The sequence below is a fragment of the Arachis ipaensis genome, chromosome B3, assembly GCF_059453495.1.
Source record: "Arachis ipaensis isolate K30076 ecotype BB chromosome B3, ASM5945349v1, whole genome shotgun sequence".
Taxonomy (NCBI): Eukaryota; Viridiplantae; Streptophyta; class Magnoliopsida; order Fabales; family Fabaceae; genus Arachis; species Arachis ipaensis.
The window spans coordinates 117,868,746-117,880,699 of record NC_142438.1 but is presented as its reverse complement, the minus strand read 5'-3'; positions in this window follow the sequence as shown (position 1 = coordinate 117,880,699).

Below are 11,954 nucleotides of genomic sequence, written 5' to 3'. Positions count from 1 at the left end.
ACCCCCATATCCAAACTCTAAGTTTGGTGTTGGGAGGTCTCAACAAAGCTCTGCACATCTGTGAGGCTCCATGAAAGCCCACTGTCAAGCTATTGACATTAAAGAAGCGCTTGTTGGGAGGCAACCCAATTTTTATTTATCTAACTATATTTTTCTTAGTTATATGTATTTATAGGTTCATGATCATGTGGAGTCACAAAATAAACAAAAAATTTAGAAACAGAATCAAAAACAGCAGAAGAAAAATCACACCCTGGAGGAAGCACCTGCTTGGCGTTCAACGCCAGAACAGAGCATGGTTCTGGCGCTGAATGCCCAAAATAGGCATCATCTGGGCGCTGAACGCTAGAATTGCACCCTGGAGAGGAGCTGGCGCTGAACGCCCAGAACAAGCATGGTTCTGGCGTTCAACGCCAGAAATGGGCCACAAATGGGCGTTGAACGCCCAAAATGGGCACCAACCTGGCGCTGAACGCCCAGAGTTGTGTGCAAGGGCATTTTGTATGCCTAAATTGGTGCAGGGATGTAAAGGCCTTGACACCTCAAGATCTGTGGACCTCACAGGATCATCTCAGGATCTGTGGACCCCACAGGATCCCCACCTTCCTTCCTCATAATCCTAGTTTTTTTTTCACATCTTCTTCTTCATCTATTCCTTCTTCTTTTGCTCGAGGGCGAGCAACATTCTAAGTTTGGTGTGGTAAAACAATTATGTAAAGGATCTATAGCTCAGTGGTAGAACATGTGGCTGCAAATCAAGAGATCCCTGAGATACCTCAGGGGATGCACTTCCCTCCACATAGTTATTGGAAGCAACTGAGGATAGAAATACCAAAAATCACTAGGAATCAAGTCACAAAGACAAGGAAGAGACATAGAAGAGCTCAAGGACATCATTGGTTCCTCAAGAAGGAAACGCCACCATCACTAAGGTGGATTCATTCCTTGTTCTTATTTCTTCTGTTTTTCGTTTTCTATGTTAAGTGCTTATCTATGTTTGTGTCTTCATTACATGATCATTAGTAGTTAGTAACTTTGTCTTAAAGTTATGAATGTCCTATGAATCCATCACCTCTCTTAAATGAAAAATGTTTTAATTCAAAAGAACAAGAAGTACATGAGTTTCGAATTTATCCTTGAACTTAGTTTAATTATATCGATGTGGTGACAATGCTTCTTGTTTTCTGAATGAATGCTTGAACAGTGCATATGTCTTTTGAAGTTGTTGTTTAAGAATGTTAAATATGTTGGCTCTTGAAAGAATGATGACAAGGAGACATGTTATTTGATAATCTGAAAAATTATAAAAATGATTCTTGAAGCAAGAAAAAGCAGCAAAGAACAAAGCTTGTAGAAAAAAAATTAGGCGAAAAAAAAAATAGAAAGAAAAAGAAAAAGCAAGCAGAAAAAGCCAAAGCTCTTAAAACCAAGAGGCAAGAGCAAAAAGCCAATAACCCTTAAAACCAAAAGGCAAGGGCAAATAAAAAGGATCCCAAGGCTTTGAGCATCAGTGGATAGGAGGGCCTAAAGGAATAAAATCCTGGCCTAAGCGGCTAAACCAAGCTGTCCCTAACCATGTGCTTGTGGCGTGAAGGTGTCAAGTGAAAACTTGAGACTGAACGGTTGAAGTCAAGGTCCAAAGCAAAAAAAAAAGAGTGTGCTTAAGAACCCTGAACACCTCTAATTGGGGACTTTAGCAAAGCTGAGTCACAATCTGAAAAGGTTCACCCAATTATGTGTCTGTGGCATTTATGTATCCGGTGGTAATACTGGAAAACAAAGTGCTTAGGGCCACGGCCAAGACTCATAAAGAAGCTGTGTTCAAGAATCATCATACTGAACTAGGAGAGTCAATAATACTATCTGAACTCTGAGTTCCTATAGATGCCAATCATTCTGAACCTTAATGGATAAAGTGAGATGCCAGAACTATTCAAGAGGCAAAAAGCTACAAGTCCCGCTCATCTGATTGGAGCTATGTTTCATTGATAGTTTGAAATTTATAGTATATTCTCTTCTTTTTATCCTATTTGATTTTCAGTTGCTTGGGGACAAGTGATGCACGGAAAACTTGTCTCTCAACAAATTTTCCTTCGGCAAGTGTACCGAATTGTCGTCAAGTAAAACTCACAATAGAGTGAGGTCGAATCCCACAGAGATTAACGGATTAAGCAATCAATAGTTGATTGATTATCCTAGTTAGACGATTCAGATTTGGATGATGAGTAACAAAGGAATGTAAATTTCATGAATGTAAAGAAAGCAATAAAGTGCAGAAAAGTAAAATGGCAAGAAAAGTAAATATAAGAACTAAAAATAAAATGAACATTGGGATCAAGAGATATTGCAATCCTTCGGATTAAGTTAATTCTCATCTCTTCCTCAATCAATGCACTCATTGATCTCCTTGGCAATCTTAAGTGATCGAATTACAATTCCTTGTAATTCAATCTCTCAAATCTTGATCAACAGCCAATTCCTTGGTCAATTGCTCATGAGAAGAGATGAGGTATGGTCACTGATTATACCACATGTATTTCCCAAATCAAGTGTTGGAAGGATTATAGTCACATATCCATCCACACCCAATTTGGTCCAACATGAGAAAGCATTTCTAGCATGATCTCTTCATTCCTCTTTCAAGGTTTAAAAGAGATCCAAGTATGAATAGTTTCTTTTCCAAGATAACTACCCAATTGGATAAAGATCGAAAGCTCTCTAGTAAAATCAAGAGGAAAGAAAGAAGAAGAAGAATAAGAACTACGCTTAATCCATTGAATCACAATAGAGCTCCCTAACCCAATGTAAAGAGTTAGTTGGTCATTGCTCTAACAAAAGAGAAAAGAAAGAAAGTGCAGAAAAGTAAAGATGAAGATTAAAACTGAAAATAAAACTTCAAAATTCATAAATGAAAAGTACAAAGAAAAAAAAGGAAAAATGTGTGAGGGAAGGGAGTCCGAAGACTCCTCTTCAATCCCTCATTCCAGAATTCCCCTCCGTATCAGAATGCTTTCAATGTAAAGACTAAGGCCTTTATATAGGCTCTCCTAAATTACAAAATAAAATTAAAAGCAAATTACAATTAAATGAAAATTCCTATTCTAGATGCTTCTTGTGGCCTTGATTGGTTGACAATTGTGGGCCTGCTTGCTTGAGCTTGGAAGTGGACTTGAGAGAGAAGTGAGTTAAGTTGAGGTCCAGGTGCTAAAGTTAGTGCTAAATTTAGCCACACTAACGCTACAAGTGTGGCGTTAGTGCTAAAGTTATTGTGGCTAACGTTGCACTTGCTGCCCAGTTGGTATTTTTGGGGCTTAAAAGATGCCTCTTGTTTGTGCTCAAATTTCATGCCCACTATAGAGTATTATATATCGTTGGAAAGCTTTGAATGTCAGCTCTCTAACGCAACTGAAATCATCTCAATTGGACCTCCGTAACTCAAGTTATGCTCCTTTGAAGTGGACATGGTCGCTGGCATATATGCCAACGTTACTGGAAATGTTGATTGCCAATAACGCTAGCGATTTTCCTATTTCTGAAGCTCAAACTTAGTGTCCACCCCATACTATTATATATCGTTGGAAAGCCCTGGATGTCTACTTTTCAATGCATTTTGAAGTGCATCATTTGGAGCTCTACAACTCGAGTTATACTTCTTGGAAGGTGAAGAGGTCAGTTGGCCAAAATACAGGCTGATACCATGTTCATCATTGCACTTTCGGGGCAGGTTTTCTCCCTCAAATTTAGTGTCAACCACGTAGTGCCATATATGCTTGGAAAGCTCTGGAATCCTACTTTCCAATGCCACTAGAATCACCTCATTTGGAGCTTTGTGGCTCAAGTTATGCGTGTTTGAAGAAGGCATGGTCAGGCTGCCAGGTGGGACTTTTGCCCACGTTAACTACCACGTTAACTAAGTTAACATGGGAGTTAACGTGGCTCTTTGTGGCTTGTGTTGGCAACGTTAGTGAAAATGTTTGGTGTCACTAACGTTGTCGACAACTTCTCTTCCTCACGTTAACTTCCACGTTAACTAGGTTAACGTGGCTTATTGGGGGCTTGTGTGCTTCCAACGTTAGTGACAATGTTGGGTGTCACTAACGTTGTCGACCATCTTGTTTCTTCACGTTAGCTTCCATGTTAACTAGGTTAACATGGGAGTTAACGTGGCTTAATGTGCTTTGGCCAACGTTAGTGACAATGTTGAGTGTCACTAACGTTGGCTTTCCCCCTTTTCTTCTTAACGTTAGAGACCACGTTAACTAAGTTAACGTGGACTCTAACGTGGTCACTCATGATCTTGGTCCAACGTTAGTGATAATGTTAAGTGTCACTAACGTTGGCTCCATTTCCTTTCTTCAAAGTTAATGCCACTAACTTTTCTCACTAACGTTGTGGCTTTCCTTCCTTCCACGTTAGTGCCCACGTTAGTGTCACTAACGTAGCCACTAACGTGGCTTCTTCTCTTCTTCTTTTGGCCTGAAATCAATCAAACAAAGTGCATCAAAGTCTTGCTCTTAATCATGGAATCATGCATCATCCAATTTATCATATAATTCATGCAAAATTCTCATGAAATAATTCAAAATTCACAATGTTTGCTTGAATCAAGATGTAAGTGAATATCTACCCAAAACTAGCTTATTTCCTAAGAAAATGCATGAAACTACCTTAAAAACAGTAAAGAAAAGGTCAGTGAAACTGGCCAAAATGCCTTGGCATCAACAAGCAACAATTTAAGTTTGGTGTTGTGATGAGCGGATAATTTGTACGCTTTTTGGCATTGTTTTTAGTATGTTTTTAGTAGGATCTAGTTACTTTTAGGGATGTTTTCATTAGTTTTTATGTTAAATTGACATTTCTGGACTTTACTATGAGTTTGTGTATTTTTCTGTGATTTCAGGTATTTTCTGGCTGAAATTGAGGGACTTGAGCAAAAATCAGATTCAGAGGTTGAAGAAGGACTGCTGATGCTGTTGGATTCTGACCTCCCTGCACTCAAAGTGGATTTTCTGGAGGTACATAACTCAAAATGGCGTGATCCCAATTGCGTTGGAAATTAGAAATCCAGGACTTTCCAGCAATATATAATAGTCCATACTTTGGCCGAGTTTAGACGACGTAAAAGGGCGTTGAACGCCAGTTCTACGCTGCTGTCTGGAGTTAAACGCCAGAAACAAGTCACAAACTAGAGTTGAACGCCAGAAATACGTTACAACCTGGCGTTCAACTTCAGAAAGAGCCTCTGCACATGTAACATTCAAGCTCAGTCCAAGCACACACCAAGTGGGCCCCGGAAGTGGATTTATGCATCAATTACTTACTTCTGTAAACCCTAGTAGCTAGTTTATTATAAATAGGACTTTTTACTATTGTATTAGACATCCTGGATTGTATTTTTGATCCTGTGATCTCGTTTTGGGGGCTGGCCATTCGGCCATGCCTGGACCTTTCACTTATGTATTTTTAACGGTAGAGTTTCTACACTCCATAGATTAAGGTGTGGAGCTCTGCTGTTCCTCAAAGATTAATGCAAAGTACTACTGTTTTCTATTCAATTCATCTTATTTCGCTTCTAAGATATTTATTCGTACTTCAACCTGAATGTGATGAACGTGACAATCATCATCATTCCCTATGAACGTGTGCCTGACAACCACTTCCGTTCTACCTTAGATTGAATGAGTGTCTCTTAGATCTCTTAATCGGAATCTTCGTGGTGTAAGCTAGAATGATCGCGGCATTCAAGAAAATCCGAAAAGTCTAAATCTTGTCTGTGGTATTCCGAGTAGGATTCAATGATTGAATGACTGTGACGAGCTTCAAACTCGCGATTGCTGGGCGTAGTAACAGACGCAAAAGGAGGGTGAATCCTATTCCAGCATGATCGGGAACCTCAGATGATTAGCCGTGCCGTGACAGGGCATCTTGGACCATTTTCACAAGAGGAGGGGATGTAGCCACTGACAACGGTGATGCCCTTGCATAAAGCCAGCCATAGAAAGGAGTAAGACTGATTGGATGAAGACAGCAGGAAAGCGGAGGTTCAGAGGAACGATTGCATCTCCATACGCTTATCTGAAATTCTCACCAATGATTTACATAAGTATTTCTATCCTTCTTTTATTACTACATTTCGAAAACTACATAACTATTTTATATCCGCCTGACTGAGATTTACAAGGTGACCATAGCTTGCTTCATACCAACAATCTCCGTGGGATTCGACCCTTACTCACGTAAGGTATTACTTGGACGACCCAGTGCACTTGCTGGTTAGTTATGCGAAGTTGTGAAGATATGTTTAGACCATGGTTCTGTGCATCCGTTTTTGGTGCCATTGCCAGGGAATCAATTTCGAATAATAATTCACAACCTGAGTAACAATTTCGCATACCAGGCATCGAATGGAAATAAAGGGTAATTAAAATAATTACTTTTAAAGCATAGGAAACATGTTTTTCACATACATCACATAATAAGGAAGGGAAAGTAAAATCATGCAATTAACATGAATAAGTGAGTGAAGGATTGAATAAATCACTTAAATTAGGCACAAAATATCTCATAAAATATGGGTTTATCAACCTCCCCACACTTAAACAATAGCATGTCCTCATGCTAAATCCAAGATAAAGAGTAAGGTAAGGTTGAAGTGGTGAAATCTCATGCAATGCAATCTATTCTAAATGCAACTACCTAAATGAATTATGCAATTCTAAATTTTATTCACTTGTATATAAAGCTTACATGTAGTTAAATTAATTTACATTCTCAAGGAATCATATATGCATAGCCAAACCTTAGATACTGATAAAGCACTTTTACAATTGAGATGTGAAAGAAAAATATTTTACAAACTTGCAAGACAATTAGCAATTTAAGCAGAGATATATGTTGATGAGCTATTGAACCCTCACTGGATTTTGTGTTTACTCTCTAGTCACTCAGTGTTTATTGGGTTAATCACTCTATTCTTCTTTTTATCCTTACTTTCCATAACTTTGTGCTTCATCTAACCAATCAACAATTATAGAATATAGGCATACAAAAATCATGAGGTCTTTAATTAAGGTTGTAATGGGGCCAAGGTAAAGGTAAGGGTATATGTATAAGGCTAAGTGAGCTAATAAGTGAATCCTTGATTAATCTAAGATCTCACCTAACATACATACTTTGTAAAGCAAGAATTTCTTTACCTATTCACCCAAATTTTTCCACTTTTGATGTTACATGCTCATGCATTAGTTTTAATTTTGTCCCATGTGCATTGCTTTATTTTGCATTTGGGGAATTCTTTTGTATCCCCTTTATTCAAATAATTTTTTTTAATGCACATGGTAATTCAATTATTTTGATTTCACATGAGCATGCTCTCCAAAATTTTTATTTTGAATTATTTTATTCTTTTTAACTTTCTACCCTTTGTTTTTATCATCCATATTCCCAATAGGTTTCCCACACTTAAACAATACACACTTTCTATCTTAAGATAACCAAGGATTCAACTTGTGATTTTTATTTTATTTTTCTGCTTAAGGCTAGTATTGTGGTTTATAGAATAAGAAGAGATTTAAAGGCTCAAGGGGGCTAACAAGGGTGATGTAAAAGGTAGGTTGATTTGGGATAAGTGAGCTAGAATCAAACAATGGCCTCAGTCACTTTCTTGGTATGTATCTATATTCTATAATCGAACATATAGATTAAAACAAAGTAAATAACACCAGAATAAAAAAGAAGGGCGGAACACACAGGAATAAAAATTATGGTTTAAATGTAACCATACAATTAAGCTCAAAACTCACAGGCTGTGTGTTCTCTAACTCAAAAATCATATACCAGTTATATATGTCATGCAAGTAAAAATTAAGAGTTTCCATTATTCTCAATGTAAATCTTAAGGTGGCTTTAAAGTTTTAGTGTTTCTCCTTGATGAAATGTTGTTAACTAACTAACATGTAATGCTATATACAAGGTGTGTGGATTGTTTTTATTATGTTAAAGTCTCTAGTTTACTTCCTTTTTATATTTTCAATTTAAACTAAGTTATCTTATGCTAAAAAGGGTAAACTATACTAATTAATCCACATTTTCTATAACTAATAAGTTAGAATTGCAACTAAACTAAATGGCTAAAATATGAACTAAAAGTGCAACATGCAGAAATATAGTAAAAATACATGAAAATAGCAATGTATAAATACTGAAAAAATAAAAAAATAAAAAGAAAAATACAGAAAAGTAGCAAAATAAAGTAAAAGAGTTTGTAGTGGTTCACAAAAAAAATATGCCAGAGATGGCGACCTCCCCACACTTAAAATGAAGCATCGTCCCTGATGCTCACTCAAGCAGGGTGTGAAGGGTGTCATCACTAGAAGGATGGGTAGTCGGAGTCTCTGTGGTGGTGGTTTGAGGATCTGCCTACGGCAGAGGAGGTGCTGACTGAATACGGATCTCTGGGTCTGCAGCCTGAATCTGAGGTGGGGCCTCCTGCTGTGATGCAGCTTGCTCCGTGCCTGCCTACGCAGCCTCTCTCTGTGGATGGGTCTCCACCTCATGATCATCCGCCTCCTCCTCAGATGGCTCTGATGGTGTGTCAGGCTCGGAGGGGATGTCGCCGCCAGATCGTATCATCAGCTTCAGGTGCTCATAGCGTTGCTTGCTGCGACGCTCAAATCTCTCATATCGGCGCCGGTTGCGGCGCTCCATCTGGTCTAGCTGCTAAAACAGGTGGTGTACTAGGTGATAAATTGGCTCTGAGGCAGGTGGAGGTGCAGTGGTGGTAGCAGATGTAGCTGGGGTAGCTGTAGAGGAAGAGGGGCCAGCAGACGGTGTGGCTGTCTCACCAGGAGCTGTGAGGAATGGAGGTCTGTAGCCCAAAGCCAGAAAATTTCTGCTGTGAGGGATAATCTTCTTGCATTCTGCAGCAGGTGGCCTCTCATCAGCATCCTCCCAAGGCACGTCAGCTCGACGGCCTAGCTGTGTAATCAGATATGGAAAGGGGAGAGTGCCTCGGACGTGGACCCTGGCCATATAGTACCGGATGAAGCGTGGCAGGTACAGGTCCTTACCCTCCATCACACACCATATGAGGGTGATCATAGCGGCAGGTAGCTCCGTCTCATGGGTACTCGGCATAACAAAGTTGCTCAAGATCTGATGCCATAGCCGAGCCTCATCATTTATGTAAATCCGCTTGATTCCCTTAGGCATGGTGGTGTTCTGACCCATGACCCATGGAACAGTCGGGTCAAGGGCTATCCTTGCCTTGACGGCATCCCAGTCAAACTTCATGAAGCGTATGTCCTCCTCAGCCTTTTGATAACCATCTGGCTGATCAGATTTAGGCAGAAGCTTCAGAATATCCTCAATGGCCTCTTCAGTGAGCAGTATCTGCTTCCCTCTTAGGTTCACTGCATCTAGGGAAGTTTTGAAGTAATTGCAGTAAAACTCTCTTACCCAAGAAGCATTGACCTCAGTCAGGTTTCTCTCCAGGAAGAACCAGCCTCTTTGTTTGATCTGATCAGAGGTGTATTGCTGGAGTTCTTCCGGAATTTTCAGAGTCCGCTCCAAGTACAGGTTCTTGGAGGTTGCAAATACCGGATACTTTAACTCGCAGTATTTGTTTGCAAACTTGATGGGATCAGTAGCAGGGAGTAGCTGGTCAGCCTTCTCCTGCGGGGTGAAGTGTTTCTCCCGCCAGGAGTCATCATGCATGATGTCCAGGATGGACATAGAGGATTCTCCTCTTTTTCGTTTGCCAGTTGTTGCCTTTCCTTTTCCTTTTCTTTGGGTGTCAGACATCCTGAAAAACAGAAATCGAGGATATAATAAAAACAGGAAAACAAGTAGGCAAATAACAAAATAAGCACATAGTGGCAAATGAGCAGTAGAGTAATGAAAATGAGTGAAGAAAATGTGCATTAAGGATTATAGGAGTTAAAAGTCCGAGAAGAAAAATTCACAATCCAAAATGTATTAGAAGTCATGTTAATTAGGAAAAAGTATCATCATGCCTTAGTTAGAAGGTTAAAGAGAATAGTGAAAAAAAAACCAGAAGAGATGTTTTGAAAGGTAAGTAGGTTAGGAATGAAAAAGAGGTAAGGAAGTTGAAATCAGTGAGTTAGTAAAAAGAAAGTCAGAGTAAGTGGCATGATGATCATTTTCTAAGTAACAAGTATTCACAATTAGAAGCTACAGTTAACTCATATCCAAACAAGGAAATTTGGTTGATGATGATTCAGATAGATATAGAAATAGCGAAAATTAGAATCTAAACATAAAAAATGCAGATTATGAACCAGGAAATAAAAAAGAATACGAAAGCATGCCCTGGTATTCATGAATTGTTTTAGTAGAAGCAGAGTAAAGCAGAGTTCAAAGTGCCAAAACCAAGACATGAAAGGAAACAAAACACTGTACAGAAAATTGGGCAGCATCCCTGCTAAAATTGGATGTTCCCGGAAAATAAACAGCAACAGAATAGTTCATATAAAATAAAACAAACTGCAATTAGGTAAGAACAAGAAAGAACATTCGCAATAGCAGCATGAACGGTAAGAACAGTATATGAACAATACTAACATCACACCAACAGCAGAATTGTGAAAATTATAAAGCAAGTAGCATGAACAGCGCAATTAATCAGGCCTAAATCCACTAACCACATCCTAGGCTACCTAACCACCTAGAATCCACTACAACATTCATATCTAACTAGCCTAATTATGAATATAAACAGAAAAATATGTAATTAGCTAGGAATTAAAAGAAGGGTGGCGTTCGGCGGAACCTGCTAGTCGTATGAATGAAAGTTGGGCAGAGAGATGGCTGGGGGATAGTAGTAGTGGCGGCTGACTTGGCAGTTGAGGGTGGTTGGCGCGGCAGTGGTTGTTTGGAGGCAGGGGGTTTCGGGTAGGTTAATGGGGATAGGGGTTAAGGGGGGAAGGAAGGGAAGGGGGGCGTGGGTGGTGGCGCGGCGGTGACGGCGATGCGGTGGGGGTGGTGGTCGCGGGGGGGGGGGGGGGACAGTAGTGGTGGAGGGAAGAAGAGGAGAGAAGAAAAAGAAAGAGGGAGAAAGGAGAAGGGGGTGGCGTTACGGTGGGGTCTGGGTGGTTGACGGTGGTGCGGTGGCGTAGGGTGGCGCAGGTGGTGGAGGAGCACCAAGGGTTGCAGAGAAGAGGAAGAAGAAAGGGATTGGGGGGAGGGAGAAGATGGGGTAGGGTTCGCGTCACAGGGGGTTAATAGATTTGAATCCACGCGATCGCATGGGGCACGCAGTCGCGTGGCTAGGGTGGAATAGAGGTTGACGCGATCGCGTGAGTGATGCGATCGCATGGACTGGGTGAAAGGATGAATGACGCGGTCGCGTGAGGCATGCGACCACGTCACTGGAATTTGTGCTAAACGCACAATTCCAGCGTCGTTTCAGCGTAACTCTCTGTCTCCTTTAGGGTGTTGTGCAATCCACGCGACACGATCGCGTCGCTCACGCTGTCGCGTGGGATTGGTGTTGTGCAAGTGACGCGACCGCGTGGGTCGTTTTGTGCGAAACGCACAACAACCGCACGATTCTAGCCCAACTTTCTGGGTGTTGGATCCTTACACCGATTTCCAGATCACGCGGCCGTGTGAATGACGCGGACGCGTGGGAAGTGTTTTTCGCAACTGACGCGATCGCATGAGTGATGCGGTCACGTCGCGCGCCCTTTCTCTTTTTTTTTTATTATGCAGGTATGCAATTATGCAGTATGCAATGCGAGTGAATAATATTCAGGTTCAATTGAAAAAGAAATAAAAATAAATAACACAAAATAAAACTGAAAAAGAAACGACCATACCACAGTGGGTTGTCTCCCACCTAGCACTTTTAGTTAAAGTCCTTAAGTTGGACATTGGATGAGCTTCCTGTTATGACGGCTTATGTTTAAATTCATCCAGAAATCTCCACCAGTGCT